Raw genomic sequence first — 10,213 nt, forward strand, 5'->3', positions numbered from 1 at the left:
GGCTAGAGTTGAAGCCGCAGCTTCCTAAAATCACAAGCTTAGAGCTAGAAGGGATTTAAGAGACCTTAGCCAATTCCCTCATTTGACAGATGAGAAAAGGAAGGCTCAGAGAGGTTAGGTAATTTGCTCAAAGTCACACAGCAAGCTGGTGGCATGTGCTGCCCAGTGATCCAGACAAGTGCTCTTTATGCTACTGCACATTGCCTCTTACTCTAGTATAGATGAGAGCCCTGAAAAGAAGCCAGAATTTCAGCAAGGATGAACGTGAAAGAGCCTCACTCTAAAATCACCCAACCCTGTGAGTTCCAAAGGACAGAATAAAGAAGAATGGGAAGCTTTTAGAGATATATACACAGAAAGAGGGGAGAAGGGACAAAAGGGGGAATTGAGATCACTCAGAAGAACATCAAAACACCAAAGCACCACACAAAATAATTAGAATAAACCTTGATTTTTGTCCTTTTTGGAGGAGACAGAATGGAGCTTCTGTCAATCTTTGGGAGACCTGTGCAGCAGTTTTGATGGTTTCAGGATTCTTTGGAGCCTAATGCAGGGGGCTGCAAACCAAGGCCCATGGGCCAAATTTGGTCCACCACCTGTCTTTGTAAATAAAGTTGTATTGGAATGTAACCATGCTTATTTGTTTATTATTGTCTGTGACTACTTTCCTACTATGAGATAGCAGAGCTAAGTCATTGCAGAGAAACCGTACGGCCTACAAGGCTTAAAATATTTACTGTTGGACCCCTTGTAGAAAACTATTGCCAACCTCTGCCCTGGCGTTTTTATCAAATCTTTCTCAATACACGCTGACAATTTGGAAAATGATGACTGTATGTTGAATTTCTAGGTCTTTTTTTTTTTGAGTCTGTGCTTGTGTCCCCTTTAATCCCTTCCAGTGCCACTTGTGAGCTCTAACAACCAAAGAAACGAAGAAACAACGACTAAGACAGAGGCCAAGAAAAAGACTTGAAGCAAATGGAAGCTTCCCTGATATGTTGTCACACCCCAGATCAGCTCAGTTCACATTTCCCAAGGTCATGTAACTTCTTTTTTTTTTTTTTGCGGTACGCGGGCCTCTCACTGCTGTGGCCTCTCCCGTTGCGGAGCACAGGCTCCGGACGCGCAGGCTCAGCGGCCATGGCTCACGGGCCCAGCCGCTCCGCGGCATGTGGGATCCTCCCGGACCAAGGCACAAACCCGCGTCCCCTGCATCGGCAGGCGGACTCTCAACCACTGTGCCACCAGGGAAGCCCAGGTCATGTAACTTCTACTTTTAAACCTCGGGGAAGTAACTGCAAGTGCACCCATGTGTAAAGATGTAATTGTGTACGCATGTATGCTGCTGGTGTTTCTGTGCATCTGTGGATTTGAGCAACTCCATGCTCAAAAGCAAGGCTGATATTCAAAATAGATAAAAACTAGCTCACCACAGAGACTGACTAATCAAGGCAAATGCCAACCTGTACGTCAGACCAGGGCATGCTGACTGCACAAAGCCCAGCGCGTTTCCACTCCACCTGCTGTGGCTGAGATGGGACTTCAGAGTAGGGGAGCAGCTAAGCTGGTTCTTGATTTCCTTGGTCTTGTGATGTGTCACTGAGGGTGGGTCTGGGTCCAGAAGCTACTGGACTCAGATAGCTATAAACACTGTATTTGGAATAGACATATAGACTGGGCATAAGGAAGAACAGGCAACTGCCTTTCAAGCCTTACATAAGGGTACACACTCCCCTTTAGTCTGGCTTAGACGGATAGGATTCCAACCATTTTCAAAGGCTGGGTTGACTTCCATGCTGGGTGATTGGCAGTACACAATCGCTTCTACTAGTGAATGTCTACCTTGTGTCAAGCACATTAGGCTCTTTATATAGGTAACAGTATATTAAATGGGACTCTTCCCATCTCAAAATTTGGACAGAGGTCTCAAAGGTGAGGAAAAGAATAATAGGGATCAGCTACCACATTCTAAATGAAGATGCTAGACTAGAGACTTTCCTGGTGGTGCAGTGGTTAAGAATCCGCCTGCCAATGCAGGGGACACGGGTTCAAGCCCTGGTCTGGGAAGATCCCACATGCTGCGGGGCAGCTAAGCCCGTGCGCCACAACTACTGAGCCTGCGCTCTAGAGCCCGCGAACCACAACGACTGAGCCTGTGCACCACAACTACTGAAGCCCACGTGCCTAGAGCCCGTGCTGTGCAACAAGAGAAGCCACCGCAATGAGAAGCCCACGCACTGCAGCAAAGAGTAGCCCCTGCTCGCCACAACTAGAGAAAGCCCACACACAGCAACAAAAACCCAATGCAGTGAAAAATAAATAAATAAGATGCTAGATTATATCTCAGATTTGTAAAACGGATGGTCCATAGGCCTTTACTCCCCTCCAGACTGTATAACAGAGGGCTAAGAGCTGAGGCTGAAAGGCAGGTGATATTGAAGGTCTGTCTGGAGTGAGTTGTCACTTCCTTCCTCCCCCAGCCAAGGGGAAGGTTTAGGTGTCGATTCTGTCTTTCACCCACTTAAGAGGGGAATTGCAGAAAAGAACTCCAAGAGCTATTGGAGTATGAGGGACAGAGGGACTCTGGACTGAAAATAATCTAGCAGTGATTGTGGCTGGCTTGTGGGCCTGGATAGTGAGTCTAAAAAACTGTCTTGGGTGTGAGCCGTACCTCCAGAGCTTAGCAGAGCGTGGGTGTTTGTATGTTTTCCAAGGGCCAGATGTGGACTGCCCAAGAGGGCTGCCTGGAATGGAGAGGTGCCCCACATAGGGAAAGACTACCAGAAGCCATGAGGCTGAGAGGGAATCACAAGTGGCCAGAGAGAGGAGGTACCGGTAAGTGGGGGCAGCAGGGCATCTTCCAAAAACCCAGAAAAAAGTCCTAGATGACAACGTCCAAACCTGAGATTGAAAGAGATTTAGACTCATAGACATTAAATAATTTGCTCAGGATCAAGCAGCTAATAAATGGCAGGTGGTGGTTTTATACTGTGTTGACTTGGGTAAGCTGGAACTCCATTTTCCAGAATCCTCTTCCCTGATGGTTTCTGATCACAGTTGGCCAAAAGATTAATTTGTGAATGATTTAGAAGAGATAAGTGCAGTGGTAGTAATTACTTTCTGAAGGTTGTCCTGGTTAGAAGTGGCACCAGGTTCCAGGCTGTACCCATTCTCTCTCGTTCCACAACAAGCTTTCTTAGCAACCCCCAGGCCTTCTGACCAAGAGCAACCCCAGGCCAACCACCAGATGCAGAGGCAACAGGCTTCCATGTAAACTTCTCCACTAACTCTCTAGGATCCTGCTCTAACAACTGGGCATGCCTGACTTCAGAAGGGTTGATGAGTGACTATTCTTTGATCCTCCAACTTCTCCATTCAGACTCTGATTTCCCCAGTTATTCCAAAAATGTGTAAGCCTTGTTCCTAAAATAAATCCCTTGTTTCATAATATTCTTAGTGTCTCTCCTTCCCTGACTGAACCCTTTCTAATATCATTAGTATCAATATCAAATCAGTATCAGATACCATTATAGGTACTGGAAATTGTTCCAGAGGAAACAGAACTTTAAGGATAGGACTCTTGAAATTGATCTGTTTAAAGGCATTAATGACCCTGTTGCTAATGGTAAAAGTGACACTGGTAGACCGTGGCCTACAGCCTTGCAGTGGCAAGACAGATACATTAATTATCACCTGCAGACAACTGTAATCAAATACCTATAGGAGACAAGGCTTTGGGTAACCAAGTATTTGCTGCCACTGAACAATTTAATGGAAATAAAGAGTATAACGGGGTTAGTTGGTTTCTTCTAAGTGCACGCAAGAACTTTGAAAGAAAATTATGAGCTCAGGTTTTTAAATTCCTAGCTGAAGTAAGGAGTAAAGGAGTAGGATAGTTCTACGATTACCTGAAAAGAAACCCTACTTCCTATAGCTGCAGGGTTGAGATTTTTGAAACCCAAACTCAAAGTAGTCAGGTGGTAGTCTCTACTTTCATTTTAGTAGAATCATTGTTGTGTCCCCTGGTGGAGACATACACTAACACCCTTAAACCAGCCATGCCCAAAGTTTTAGGAACAGGAAATAACATTTGGCTAGTGAATCATTAGAGTTAGGAATGAGAAGAGCCACTCCCACTTACCCCATGCTGGTTCACCAGCACACGCAATGAGGGCTATGATGGTGGGCAATGTCAGGTGGAAACCTGTAGAATGGCCTACCGAAATGGTAAGCTCAAGGCAATTTCATTCCTGGAGGGATTGCAAAGATTATTATCACCTTCAGAACTTGAAGGATGTAGTAGTGGTGATTCCTCTTTCAACTTGCCTATTTGTTCTTTGCAGAAAACAGACAGATCTTGGACAATGACAGTGAGCTATCATAACCAGGTAGACTCCATTTTCAGCTTCTGTTCCAGACATGTTTTCTTTACTGGAGAAGACATCCCTTGGCACCTGGTAGGCAGCTGTTGATCTGGCAAATATTTTTTCTTTATACCTGCCTAGGGGAACAAAATTTGCACCCTAAAATATCTCTTTGGCATGTGGATTATTTCCAGCTAAAAACAATCTATGCCCAAAAAACTCAGGAAGAATCTTTGACCTTACCCCTAACTGCCTGAACAATTTATATAGAGGGCCTGTCATAGGAATAGAGCTATCACTGAGATGTGTCTGCAAAGAACATGGGCTAGGTATGGTGGAGGAAACTCTTAGAGATCAGAGTCCACTCTGTGTCCCATATTCTCTGCATAGTGCAGCAAACTTTTGTTTACCAAACACTTGCTTTTCCATCTCCTTCCTCCCCTTTGAAGTTCCAAATCATTATCCCCAACACCCTCTTTTGTCTTTAGCTGAAGATGGTATTTAAGGTGAGGGTTTCAGCCATTTTGGTGAGTTACTCGGCTTTCCTGAGTCTCTCCCATGTATACATGTTATTAAACTTTTGTGTGATTTTCTCCTGTTAATCTGTGTCATGTCAATTTAATTCTTAGATGAGCCAGAAGAAGCCAGAAGGGTAGAGGAAAATTCCTTCCTCCCCAACACCTGTTAATAAAGATCACCCAAAGCAGTTTACTTTCAACTGGCAGGGCCAGCAATACACTTTTACTCTCCCTCCTCAAGGCTTTATCAACTACACGGATGCTATCATGCTAGATGGATCTGGTGAGTAGAAGGTTGCTAGTACTCTAGACCCTGTGGCAAGACACACGCATGCCAGATGGTGAGAAATAAATCCCACAGAAATTTAGGAACTTGCCACCCTGGCAAATTTTCTAGGGACCCAGTGATCTGAGGCTATGTCAAAATACCCCTTCTACAGTGAAAGACAACTTGCTGTCTCTGGCTTCTCCTACCAGAAAAAAAGAGCTTAAATGCTTAGCAATCCTCTTGAAATTTGAAAATATCCTAAACTTCATTTGAACATGCTGCTCTCATTTATCAGAAAAGTCAAATGTCTGCAAGTTTTGAGTAGGACCCAGAACAAGAGAAGGCTCTACAATAGGTATGGGCTGTCATGAAAACTTATCTGCCCCACAGGCCATGTGAACTCTCACAGTGTCTGCACTGTATGGAGCTTTTGGCAGCCTCTGAAGGTGAATCACAGAGCAAACCCTTAGGATTTTGGATCAAACTATGCCGTTCTCCTCAGTTAACTATTTTCCTTTTGACAGATAGCTTCCAATTTTATTGGGCTCTACTACATACTGGATGTTTGACTGTGAATCACCAAGTTACCGGGTGACCTGAGCTGCCCATCATAAACAGGGTGTTATTTGGCTATAAAGGCATAAAGATGGGCATTCACAGCAGTATTCTGTTATCAGGTGGAAGTGGACTTCATACGTGATTGGACTTGAGCAAGACCTAAAGGCAAAAGCAAGTTGCAGGAACAAGTGCCTCAGGTTCCCATGGCCTCTATTCCTGCAAAACTGCCTCCTCTTTCTCACACCTCTGGCCTCATGAGAAGTTCTCTATGACCAGCTGACTGAGGAATGAAAAAAGTCTGACCTGCTTGACTGCTGGTTCTGCATGGTATGCGTTTGTTCTGCAGGATTTGAATTATTTCTACCAGAAGGTGGAAAGTTGCAGCACTGCTGCCCCACTCAGAGAGGACCCTAAAGTAGCGGTCCCCAACCTTTCTGGCACCAGGGACCGTTTCGTGGAAAACAATTTTTCCACGGACAGTGGGGGATGGGGGATGGCTCAGGCCGTAATGCGAGTGATGGGGAGCGACAGATGAAGCTTTGCTCGCCCACCGCTCACCTCCTGTTGTGTGGCCCCAGGGGTTGGGGACCCGTGCCCTAAAGAATAATTGTAAAGGAAAATCTTCCAGTGCGTAAACCTTTGAGCAGTACACATGGTTGCTTATTTTGCCTGGAAGGAGAGATGGCCAGAGGTATAGACATACACTAAAAAAAAGCGTGTGAAAAAAAATAAAATTAAATTTAAAAAAAAAGTGTGTGTGTGTGTGTGTGTGTGTGTGTGCGCGTGTGTGTGCTGTGGCTAAAAATTTGACTTGATGTTCTGGGTATCGGAGTGAATGTGTTTGGAAAATTGGTGATAAGAAAGTCTGCGGAAGAGGTATGTGGATGAACCACTCTAAACTGACACAAAGTGTGAAGATACTCATGTCCCACGTGAATGTTCACCAAAGGGCAACCTCCTAAGAAGAGGATCTTAAGAGTCAGGACACCAAGATGCCACATTCTTTAACCAACCATTTCCTCCAGTCATCCCTGTCTTGGCCCAATGGCTGGTGATCAAAGTGTACACAGTCTAAGATTTTAAAATTAGAAATTTTCAATGTCTTAGTTTTTTTTGTTTTATGTTTTTTTCTGACTGAGCTGCATGACTTGCTGGATCTGTTTCCCAACCAGGGATTGAACCAGGGCCACAGCAGTGAAAGCGCCAAGTCCTAACCACTGGACCACCAGGGCATTCCCTGTCATAGTTATTTTTATCCTGTTGTATTAAATAAATATTGATCACCAAGTTTGTCTCAAAAAACAAAGTGTACATGGTGGCAAGAATAGAAGTTATGCATGGCTCAGCAACATGAGCTTCCATTCATCAAATCTGATATGGTTACAGCCACTGCTGAGCGCCCAGCCCCCCATTATCAGAGACCAACACTGAACCGTAAGTGCGGCACCACTTCCCAGGGTGAACAGCCAGCCACAGGCCATCATGGAATGGGCAAAGCTTCTCCTCACTAGTAAATACTTACTCTGGACATGAATTATCCTTCCCTGCTCACATGCTTCTGCCAAAACTACTATCTATGGACTTCTAGAATATCTTATTCATTCTCACAGTATTCCACCAAACATAGCTTCTCACCAAGGAACTCATTTAACAGCAAATGAAGTAATGTGCTCATGAACATAGAATTCACCGATCTTATAATATGCCTGATCACCTTGAATTAAGTGGCATGAAAAAATGGTAGAATGATTTTTTTTGAAATTCAGTTACAACACTAGCTGAGCACCGGCACTGGGCAGGGCTTGGGTAATGTCCCTAGGATGCTGTATATGTCCTGAATCAGTGACCAATATGTGTAGTACTGTAGTCCTCCCATAGCCAGGATTCATGAATCTGAAAATCAACGGGTTGAAATGGAAATGGCTCCTCAATTGTAACTCCTAGTGATCCACTAGGGGAATTTTTGCTTCCCAGACCCACAACTTTGGGCTCTGCTGGTTTAGAAAATAATTTGTCTGCCTAGGTTAGTTATATATAAGTAAAATATGTTAATATATATACTTTTCAGTGACTGTACTAGGTGAGGTATTTGCTGAAAGCAAAGGGAATATGGAATGAATAGCAGAGAAGGAAGTTAAAAATACTAACTTTGGGCCTTCCCTGGTGGCGCAGTGGTTAAGAATATGCCTGCTAATGCGGAGGACACAGGTTCAAGCCCCAATCCAGGAAGATCCCACATGCCGCGGAGCAACTAAGCCCGTGTGCCACAACTACTGAGCCTGCTCTCTAGAGCCCGCGAGCCACAACTACTGAGCCCACATGTCACAACTACTGAAGCTCGCGCACCTAAAGCCCGTGCTCCGCAACAAGAGAAGCCACTGCAATGAGAAACCTGCGCACTGCAATGAAGAGTAGCCACCGATCGCCACAACTGGAGAAAGCCCGTGCACAGCAATGAAGACCCAACGCAGCCATAAATAAATAAATATTTAAAAAAAACAACTTTGACTACATGACCAGTTATAGAAATGAAGACTGTAGTAGTTACAAGTATTTCTGCCTTACAGTAATATGAATGTATTAATTTAAATATTAACCAATTATTGTCTTCCATTTTCCCACTCATGAAAGTGATCAGGACTATTTACTACTTGAAGGCGAACAGGAAACTGTTTAGAACCTCTCATCCAGAACCACAAAAATGAATGCCTATGTTGATGTTAAAGGTGAAGGTATGATAAAGAATAGAAGTGTTTCCTGCTTGAGCCCTACCACATCATTTTCATTCAATAAACTGGTTTCGCATACCTTGAATCATCTCATCTCCATAAAACCCTGTGAGGTAAATGTTATTAACAGCAGTTTATAGATGCAGATGCTCAGAGAGGAATAAAAAGCCTGAGAGCCTTCAATAGCTGTCTCACTAGCTGGGAGGTTCAGGACCAGGAAAAAGCACATGGTAAGTGAGAATGGAGGAGTGGACATTTTTTATGTGAATTGTCTCATTTAATCCTCACAACAATTCCATAAGGTAGGTATTACTATTCTGATTTTACAGACAAGGAATCTAAGCGAGGTTAAGTAAATTGCTAAAGATTACACAGCAAAAAAGCGGAAGTTTGAACCCGGGTCTGCTTACTTCTAAAGCTCATATCCTTTCACCACACATGAGCTGTATTCTGGTCATCTCCTCAGGGACTGAGCTACTCAGAGTCCAAATACTTTACAATTAACGCTTAGGGAAGGTGAGAGGGGCCAGAGGATGGACTGGGTAATAAGCGCCACGATAGAGGTGGGTCCTCTGTGCTACAGGAGGAACTATCTAGAAAAGAAACTAAATCCAGCATAGGCAAGGCATTCTGAGGACCAAGTCTTTAAAGTTGAGTGGGAATCAACCACGTGAAAGGGGCGCATGCGCGTGTGTGTGTGTGTGTGTGTGTGTTGGAAGGAAAGGAGGCATAAAGTCTGAGGAAAAGCATTTGCAGAGGAGGAAGGCTTGAGACGAGTTCAAGTAAATAGCTAGCTGTGGCTGGAATATAAGGGATAAGGAGAGATGGTGAGAGATGAGGCTGAAGGTCAGTCAAGAGTGAGTTCAGAAAGAAGCTGGACACCGTGTGGTTTGAGTTCTATTTCAAGACAGTGGAGAACCTTACAAGGGCCCAGGGGCAAGGGAAGAGGCAGGTTGCCACTTTAGACAGCTGTAAGACCAGATGACAGTGTGACTATGCAGACAGGGAAACTAGTTACCAGTTTTAGCAATAATCCAGGAAAGAAATAATAAGGCCTTGAACCAAAAGCAGTGGTTGCCTGGGAGTGCAGAGAGGGGAGAGGGGAGGAAGATGAATATATTTTCAAACTCTGAAATCTCTCTCCATTCCCTAATGGATGCTTGCCTTTTCTCTTCCACCATCACAGAGGTCTGAGTGCCAGCGCTGACCCCATTCACAAGACAAGTGAGTGCCTATATGCTGCTTGAAAGACACGAAAAGCCCAGCACCCCAACATGCAGCCTTCTCCAGGGCCTGTAACCCCTCCACTGGAGTCCCTTCTGGGGGCTGTATTCATATATTATAAAACAAACGTTTACTAAGCGCTAATTGGTGCTTTTGGTTAATGACATTTTAATGGATCACCATTTGAAGCTTAGCTAATTTCAAGGCAAGGCTGGAAGAGGAATTTGGACATGGACTGTGGCAAGTCCAGGGGACCATGCCCAGGAATTCTAGGGTAAGAAAGGAGGGTACCCTGCCCAGGAGGGATGGGCTGCTGGGTTGGGACAGGGAGTCCCTGCCATAAGGAATCCCCGCCCTTTAGCTCTCAGGAAGTTTAGGGCATTGGTCTTCCCTTTCCCTCTGGTACAGGTCAAGTTTCTCTTTAACTTCTCTTATGCATGTGGATTCCCAGACCTAGCTTGGTCTGTACGAACCAGAGCCTCGGCTCAGCCAAGAAGGCACCTGACGGAGCACCTTCTCTGATGTGTTTTTGGAGGACGATTGGGACGAGGA

At 44.7% G+C, this 10,213-nt stretch overlaps 1 long non-coding RNA gene across 2 annotated transcripts; it reads left to right on the forward strand.

The window, feature by feature from the left end:
• The first annotated feature begins 2,241 nt into the window (after nucleotides 1-2,241).
• LOC113611717 (uncharacterized) lies at nucleotides 2,242-9,796 on the forward strand. 2 transcript variants are annotated; one of them, XR_003429556.1, is made up of 4 exons: nucleotides 2,242-2,835; nucleotides 4,344-4,457; nucleotides 4,994-5,165; nucleotides 9,624-9,796. It is a non-coding gene; the product is annotated as an uncharacterized LOC113611717 (long non-coding RNA). The 2 variants fall into 2 exon arrangements; XR_003429555.1 differs by lacking the exon at nucleotides 9,624-9,796 and adding an exon at nucleotides 5,828-6,512.
• Nucleotides 9,797-10,213: the final 417 nt, after the last annotated feature.

This window comes from Aethalodelphis obliquidens, unplaced genomic scaffold, assembly GCF_003676395.1.
Source record: "Aethalodelphis obliquidens isolate GAN/ISIS:26980383/991018 unplaced genomic scaffold, ASM367639v1 scaffold70, whole genome shotgun sequence".
NCBI lineage: Eukaryota > Metazoa > Chordata > Mammalia > Artiodactyla > Delphinidae > Aethalodelphis > Aethalodelphis obliquidens.